This window comes from Durio zibethinus, chromosome 12 (assembly GCF_047325235.1).
Source record: "Durio zibethinus cultivar Kanyao isolate XHJ-2024 chromosome 12, ASM4732523v1, whole genome shotgun sequence".
In the NCBI taxonomy this organism is placed as follows: domain Eukaryota; kingdom Viridiplantae; phylum Streptophyta; class Magnoliopsida; order Malvales; family Malvaceae; genus Durio; species Durio zibethinus.
Genome location: NC_143173.1, coordinates 22,680,928 through 22,689,872, shown reverse-complemented (window position 1 = coordinate 22,689,872; position 8,945 = coordinate 22,680,928). Strand labels below are relative to the sequence as shown.

The 8,945-nt window shown below is 32.8% G+C and overlaps 1 pseudogene across 2 annotated transcripts; it reads left to right on the top strand.

Moving 5' to 3' along the window:
* Positions 1 to 4,673: 4,673 nt before the first annotated feature.
* On the top strand, positions 4,674 to 8,677 carry LOC111296463 (FT-interacting protein 3 pseudogene; annotated as a pseudogene). 2 transcript variants are annotated; one of them, XR_016326114.1, is made up of 3 exons: positions 4,674 to 4,744; positions 5,551 to 5,618; positions 5,954 to 8,677. The product of XR_016326114.1 is annotated as an FT-interacting protein 3 pseudogene, transcript variant X2 (transcript). The 2 variants fall into 2 exon arrangements; XR_016326113.1 differs by having other exon boundaries at positions 4,674 to 4,968.
* The last annotated feature ends 268 nt before the right edge of the window (positions 8,678 to 8,945 follow it).

Genomic DNA, 8,945 nt, shown 5'->3' with positions numbered 1-8,945 from the left:
GATAAAAGTGTTAAAGCTTTAAGAACTGATCGTAGATATGAGTACTTGTTTGATTAGTTTATATAATTATATGATAAAAATGATACTGATAGGTAGTTAACTATTTCAATGACTCTACAATAAAATGATGTTGTAAAGAAAATAAATAAAACTCTTTTGAAAATGGTTAGGTCAATATTAGCCTAAATGAGTTTGTAAATCACTTTTAAAGTAAAATATTGTTATTAATTATCTATTTATTCAATTGAGTACTCTCTAAATCAATTACAACCACTTCTTATAAATTATGGATTGGTAGAAAAACTAATCTCAGTAACTTCAAAACATGATGTTGTACTATCTATGGAGTTTGTTCATTCACATGATAAGTTTTAGGTCCATAATACAACAAGAGTATATTTGTAAAATACTTTAAACATTTCAAAAGGATATGTGTTCATAAGTGAACAATCAAGTGAAAGTGTAACTGAATTTTGAATCTCGAAATGTCACTTTTATGAAAAATGAGTTTAAAAAATAAAGGTTAAATGAGTCAAAAAATATCTTTTTATGAGATTGAGGATGCAAATAATTTGGTAAGTTACAAATCAATTAATGTATATTCCTAATCAATAACCAATAATGTATCATCTAAGTGAGAATATGACTATAGATGATGAATTTGTTGAATTTGTTTCATAAGAATCACAATACAAGTAAAAAAAGTGGATGAAAGCAATGAAAGAAGAAAGATAGAGTCTAAGATTAAACAATGTATAGGAATATATTGATTTATCTAAAGGATGCAATTCTAACCATTATAGCATGTTTAGATTTGGAGTTACATCAAATGGACGTGACACGTGCTTTTCTAAATGAAGAACTGAAAGATAAAATCTATATGGAATAATCTATAGGTTTCACTAACAAAGGTGAATAGCATAAAAATGTGTAGATGATTAAAATCATTTTATGGTCTTAAAAAATCTTTCAGGTAATGGTACATTAGTATTCATCAAGTGATAATTTTATATGATTTTACCAAGATTGATGAAGATCACTGCACACATGTCAAAAAATTATAGACAAGCTTGTGACCTTATCACTCTATGTGAATGATATATTGTTGGCTAAAAATGATAAAGAGTATTTCACTATGATGAAATTTGGTTGTCCTCAAATTTGAAATAAAAAATATGTGCAAGTAGTTGACATACTTTGTTCAAGAAGTAAGAGAGATTGTTTCAAAAAAAATTTTAATTTCAGATGAGTAATATATTAAGAAAATTTTTGAATGATTTAGTATGTAAGACTATAAGTCAATTAATACTTTTATGGAAAAAGATGAAGACTTAAGCTAAAAAATGTGTCCTAAGACTTTACTATGTAAAGGAATAATGACAAACGTTCCTTACTCTAGTGCTATTGGAAATTTTATATATTTTATGATGTACACAAGGTTGAAAATCTGCTATGCCTTGAGCATGGTAAGCATATATCAATTAAATCTAAATCAATCATATTATAAAGCTATGAAAATGATACAAGCATTGTGAATCATTTATTGTGTTATCAATAAAGTGATCTGCATTTAATTGGCTATATGGATGCCAACTGGATAGGAGTTTTAAATGACAAAAAAATTTACCTCTGGCTATGTTTTCTTATTGAATATTAAGCTATATTTTGGATCAATAAGAAAGAGACTTGAATAGCACTATCCACAATAAAAGTTAAACTTATAGCATTTTTAACGATAATGTAAGAGGTTGTTTGGCTTGATTTTTGAATCTTTTGAGAATTAAAAAAGATAAGTCTAACTCAATATTAGTGAATTGCAATAGTTAAGTAACAATTACATTCATAAACACATCCTAAAAACCAAACATAAAAATACCAAATATAATTTTGTGAAATACATAGTTGCACAAAAAAAAGTCAACAAGTACATTTCTATTTATGAGATAATTGCATATCCATTAACTAAGCCCATGCCTAGAGATACGTTTCATAGTCATATGATATCTTTAGAGTTACGTAGATAAGGATGTATCGATTAAGATATGTGAACAATCTATGATTTTTTCATTTAAGTTGACTTATATTGAATATTAGTAATGCCATTCAAGTTTAATACTTTGTTTTGTAAATTATGCACACATGTATATATATATGTACATATACGATATGATTTGAAATGTATGTTGGATAGATGATTGGCCTTCTCACACAAATAATGCCTTAATGGTTTGGCACCATTGAGATAAGATTAGTTTTGAGCTATGGATCAAGGGCCCAAGCTTAAAATATAATCACCTTGATAAAGAATCAATATGAGGTCATTTGATATTAAGCTTTGTGACTGAAAGTGAATAATATCATAGTTCATTTTGTCTGTCTTAAATACTATATGAAAGTTTTATTGATGATGTGAAATCAAGTAGAGTTATGAACTCAAATTAGATACTGAAAATATCTAAACTATCACCTATACGATGTTAATATCTAATGATTAAAACATTCATTCCATAGAAAAATAAGAGTAATACCGTAGCACGTATTTCATACCACATGTGTATTATTCGATCAACAAGAGTAACAAAAGAATAGATCTCTACCTTTTATTGTGTGAGACTCTTAATATCAGGATATCTTAGATTTAGTATCCTTAAAGACTTTTAACTATTTTTTAAAGTTCTAGTCTAATGTTAGCTATCGTGGATTATTGCCAATGAAAATGGATGATTCGATCTAATGAGATATATTTGAAAAGTAATTTAGTTGAAATAGAAAGATCTTAGAAGAATAAAAGATCATTTCGGTATCACATTTGGTTATATTCATAGATCGATTAATAATGTTTAAGATGTCAAATATAATTATGAATATACAAGTATATCATGTAATATGATAAAAGAGAGATCACGAGAAACTTGAAATAAGATTGAATGGATCTAAGGTGCTACATACTTACTCTACTTATATACAAGTATATCATGTAATATGATAAAAGAGAGATCACGAGAAACTTGAAATAAGATTGAATGGATCTAAGGTGCTACATACTTACTCTACTTATACTTGAGAGTTACTATACATACCTAATAGTTGTATAAGTGATTAAATGTGATTTTGAGCTACTATATGCACCTAACAATCATATAGCAACCAAGCACTTAAAGTATGTTAATCGTATGACTTATTTTCTTGTATGAATGTATTACAAAGAGTTGAGAAAATATTCTCTTGATCATGAGAGTTTGCCACCCATATTGTGTAAATGAGAGATGTTGGAAAAGACTACCCAAATTGATGGACTTTGAAAAATAACTACATATTGTAGTTATACAAGAAACTGCCTATAGCAGTTAACAATAGGTTTTGAATCAAACTAAAAACTGAATGCTTCTCCATTTCCTCCAATGAATGGCATTTCGATCGTAACAAAAAAATAAAAAAATGACATTCGACCATTGTATGAAGATTACGAAAAAGTTTTTGTTGAAGTCTCTTACTTTCTCAAATAAAGTATGGCATTTAGACATTATGAAATATGATGAAAGAGTATTTATCCAGTATATGAGATAAGTCTCATTTATATGTGGGACTGTGTGATAAGTTACATAGAGAATAAGAGAAAGAGCAAAAAAAAAAAGAGACTGGTAAAATAAAAGAATAAGACATTTCTTGTGAATCTCATGCTTCAGTGCTTAAGAATTTACACTATGGATAGTAAACAATTTTTAAATGTATGATCTTATTTTCGATCAGTGAATTAAGTTGGTGTCATTTTCGCAACACTTCCATAATAATGCTTTCGTTATGCTTTCACAAATCAAGTAAAATTTTCGTATTATTTATAATATATGATATTTTTTATTATATTATTATATTATCATTCATTTATGTTTAAACTTTTTTTATAAAAAAAAATTCATGAAAATTAAACTTATTAAAAAGCAATATTTACACATGTAATAGTTATTATTAAGTCGATATCAATTCATTAATTTGTACTTTAATGCATTGGTAAACTTCAATTTGAGGTATTTTCTCAAATAAAAAAATTATTTAACTAAAATTTTTTAAAATTTACCAATAAAATTATAAAAAAACATTAGATAATATTTTAATTTTGTTTGTAAAATTAAAAAATTATATTTTTATTGTATTAAAAAAACTGTTCTAAATAATCTAAAAACAAGTTCAAATGCATGTTTAAGAGTAGTTTATAACAAACGTTCAACTTAAAAAAATTAAATTTCTACAAGAAACCCCGTTTAAGCTAACTTCACCGTTGGGGTTCATCTAAAAACATGACGTAATTATTATTATTATTATAAATAACGACCTTGAAAATTCCAACCCAAGATAAAACATTGCAAAAGAGTACAAAACAAGTGAAATCTCTATAATAGCCCTAACAAAACAAAGAATCTAATAATTTGAATGACGCATCACTCACAGCCTGACATCTATGTCCCACCCCTATGGGGTTGTTTCCGACGATTCACCTTAAACAAAGACATAAAATCGTGGATCTCACGTGGGAAATGCCGACCACAGTCTTCTCACACGCGTGAAATAGTCTTGTCCCCACCATTTCACGGCACGCAGAGAGAGAAAAAAAAGCAAAGCAAAGAGCGGAGCCCCAAAAGAAAAACAAAAACGGAGTATTCTCTCGCAGATTCATTAGATCCCAAGGGAAAAAAAAAAAAAACAAAACAAAAGCAAGAACTGTACCGTTTCTCTCTCTTCTCACTCTGTAGGGACTTCTTTTTCGCTTCCTTGTTCTTATCTTTTTCTCTGATATTTTGTTTTTCACTCTCTTGAAAGAAGATAGGTTTTTTTTTTTGGCTTGGGAAGTTCCTTTACTTGGTCATTTCGGTTCAATTTTATGCTGATGAGACTTTCTTTGATGTAATCGAGCTTTTTTTCTTCTTGTATTTAAACGCTTCATTTGGATTCTTAATGAACCGATCTTCGAAGGTATAATATTTATCTTTTTTTGTTGTTTTTAGTAGTTTGTCATTCAGCATTCGAATCTAAAAGCCTTTTTTTCCCTTTTCTCTTTACTGTTTTAGCTTCTTGTTGTTTCTTTTGATAGTGCAGTATGGTGCTTTGTTTCCGTGGTCTGTTTTTTTCGCCATTTTAGTTGTGAAGTTTTGGTGCTCAGTTTTATTTTTATTTTTTAATTTGTTTTTTCTTAACTATTGTTTGGTTTCCTAGAAAAACAAGGGGAATGAAAAGTGTACGTTGGAGATTTTTTTTTCTCTAAAACAAAACTGTTGGTTTGGCTGTTATGTTACTGAGAAAAATTTTGGAAACAAAAGGAAAATCTGAAGTTTTTATTTTTTTTTTCTCTTTGAAAATAAAGGAGAAAACTTTTTGATAGTTTTACAATATCCAGCACCATTAGAGATAACAAAAATATCAGAGAAATTAATATGCATTTTTCATGTATTTTCTCAGGAACCAAACAGGGATTAGTTGTAAATACTCTATTTTTGTAACTTCTTTGTGTAATTGGATCTAAAAGCTTCATTTTCATACATTTTTATGCTTTTTCAGGAATCAAGGTTGGCAGATCTGAAAGTTTGAAGGCAGCCTCAGTTTACGTTTCTCACTTAAAAAACCTTGTAAGTTTCGTTAACTGTCTTTGTCTACCTAGCTTCTCTTCCATGACTGGATTTTGCGTTTTATGTTTCATCGGTTGTCGTTTCGAGTTCATATAATAAAATGGGTGTAGCCTCATTTATAACATTTGGTGTTGCTTTAAATGTTTGGATTTTTGGATATTTGTTTTTATTTTTCCCCCTTTTTTTAGTTTCCCAAGCTTTTAGGCAAACTCAGTTTGTTTTTGTTCTTTTATTAACGGCTATTACGTTCCGATCTTTTAGGTTTTTGGAAAACTTTTGGATTTTTGAACTGGTTTTTCCTTATTTTATTGTTAACTCTCGAAGTTTTGTTCCAGGTTTTGGGCTTTTCGGGTCTCTTTGTTTGAATTCAAATATGATGCATCGTCCTCCTCCAGAAGATTTCGCCCTTAAGGAGACCAGACCCCACCTCGGTGGTGGAAAGGTCAGTGGGGACAAGCTTACGAGCACTTATGACTTGGTAGAACAGATGGAATACTTATATGTTCGGGTTGTAAAGGCTAAGGATTTGCCAGGGAAAGATGTTACAGGTAGCTGTGATCCTTATGTTGAGGTTAAGCTTGGAAACTACACGGGTAAAACTCGGTTTTTTGAGAAAAAGTCGAATCCTGAGTGGAATCAAGTGTTTGCTTTTTCGAAAGATAGGCTTCAGGCTTCAGTGCTCGAGGTTACAGTTAAGGACAAGGATGTCGTGAAGGATGACTTTATTGGGAAGGTTATCTTTGATCTTAATGAGATTCCAAAAAGGGTTCCACCAGATAGTCCACTGGCACCACAATGGTATAGGTTGGAGGATAGGCAGAGGAATAAGGTTAAGGGAGAATTGATGTTGGCTGTTTGGATGGGAACTCAAGCTGATGAAGCGTTTCCTGAAGCATGGCATTCTGATGCAGCTGTTGTTAGTGGGGCTGATGCGAACATTCGATCAAAAACATATCTCTCTCCAAGGCTTTGGTATTTGAGGGTCAATGTGATCGAGGCTCAGGACTTGCAACCTGGTGGTAAGGGTCCGTATCCTGAAGTTTTTGTGAAGGCTATCTTGGGAAATCAGGCTTCGAGGACTAGGATTTCTCCGGTCAGGAGTATTAATCCAATGTGGAACGAGGATCTGATGTTTGTGGCAGCAGAACCTTTCGAGGAGCATTTAATTTTGAGCGTAGAAGAGAGGGTTGCTCCTAACAAGGATGAAGTTCTGGGGAAGTCTACAATTTCTTTACAATATGTAGATAGGAGGTTTGATCATAGACCTGTGAATAGTAGGTGGTTTAATCTTGAGAAGAATGTTGTTGTAGAAGGAGAGAAGAAGAAAGAGACCAAGTTTGCCAGCAGAATTCATATGAGAATCTGTTTGGAAGGTGGTTATCACGTTCTGGATGAGTCAACCCATTACAGTAGTGATCTTAGGCCAACCGCAAAGCAGTTGTGGAAGTCTAGCATTGGGGTTCTGGAACTGGGGATTCGTGATGCACATGGGTTAGTGCCAATGAAGACAAAAGATGGAAGGGGAACAACTGATGCTTATTGTGTTGCAAAATTTGGTCAAAAATGGGTGCGAACAAGGACAATAATCGATAGCTTTGCACCCAAGTGGAATGAGCTGTATACATGGGAGGTTTTTGATCCTTGTACTGTCATAACTATTGGGGTATTTGATAACTGTCATTTGCATGGAGGAGATAAGGCTGGAGGTGCAAAGGATTCTAGGATTGGGAAGGTGAGAATTCGTCTCTCCACTCTTGAAACCGATAGGCGCTACACTCACTCATATCCACTTTTGGTGCTACATCCAAATGGGGTCAAGAAGATGGGTGAAATTCATTTGGCTGTGAGGTTCACGTGCTCTTCCTTGCTTAATATGATGCATATGTACTCGCTTCCGCTTTTGCCAAAAATGCATTATCTTCATCCCTTGACTGTTAGCCAGGTTGACAACTTGAGGCACCAGGCCACCCAGATTGTTTCAATGAGGCTAGGACGGGCTGAGCCACCATTGAGAAAAGAGGTGGTGGAGTATATGCTAGATGTGGATTTTCACATGTGGAGTATGAGAAGAAGCAAAGCTAATTTTTTCAGAATTATGAATGTTTTGGGTGGGTTAATTGCTGTTGGAAAATGGTTCGATCAGATTTGTAATTGGAAAAACCCTATTACAACAGTATTGATTCACATCTTGTTTATTATACTGGTCCTCTATCCTGAGCTTATTTTGCCTACAATTTTCCTCTACCTGTTCTTGATTGGGGTATGGTATTATAGATGGAGGCCAAGGCATCCTCCTCACATGGACACTCGCCTTTCTCATGCAGAGTCCACACATCCTGATGAAATGGATGAAGAGTTTGACACATTTCCAACTTCCCGGCCATCTGATATTGTCAGGATGAGATATGATCGACTGAGAAGTATTGCTGGAAGAATTCAGACGGTGGTTGGTGATCTAGCTACACAGGGTGAGAGGCTGCAGTCTCTTTTAAGCTGGAGAGACCCAAGAGCCACGGCTCTGTTTGTGATTTTCTGTCTTGTTGCTGCCGTTGTTTTATATGTCACACCGTTCCAGGTTGTGGCACTTCTAGCTGGATTTTACATCTTAAGACATCCTAGGTTTCGCCATAAGCTTCCTTCAGTGCCTCTCAATTTCTTCAGGAGGTTGCCTGCAAGAACTGATTCCATGCTATAAACAGGACTAGTTTCAATTGCAATTTCCCCGAGGTGGCATGGAATTGGGATTTTCCCCTTGTTGATTCGGACAAGAAGATGCAGAAACAAATGGAGCTTGTTTCTTTTCTATGTTCAGCGGCGGGCGATGGGTTCTGGTGTGATGTGTAATCTTCCCCCCGAAGGTAGTAGATTTTGTGGATTTGTGTTTATTTATATTATCTATAGGATTTCTGTTTTAAAACTGTGTTTATGGTGATCAATGAATGTTCAGTGTAATTTTTTAGGTTGTGATTGGAATTTAACCAATGCTGAACCCCCTATCCTCATTTGCATCTAGCGGATCATACTAAAAATGATGGGACTTCTAACCCCATTTCTGGCTATTTGTTTTGTTTAGTACATCCTTGATGACATGTTATTTGTTTAGCATTGAGTAGAGCATACTGTATTACTGTGTCGACACGAAGCGTGTGAATGCTAAATCTTGGATAATCCATATGTGAAGGTCATTTAGAATTTGGGATTGAACAAGCGTTTTTTATTAGATTAATCCCATTGCTGATCAAAGCTGTTAATTTATATCAACAGATAACAGAACATAATTTTTTATCACCGTTTTAAGAATCTCTTACTGGGTTTAGTACTATTCCT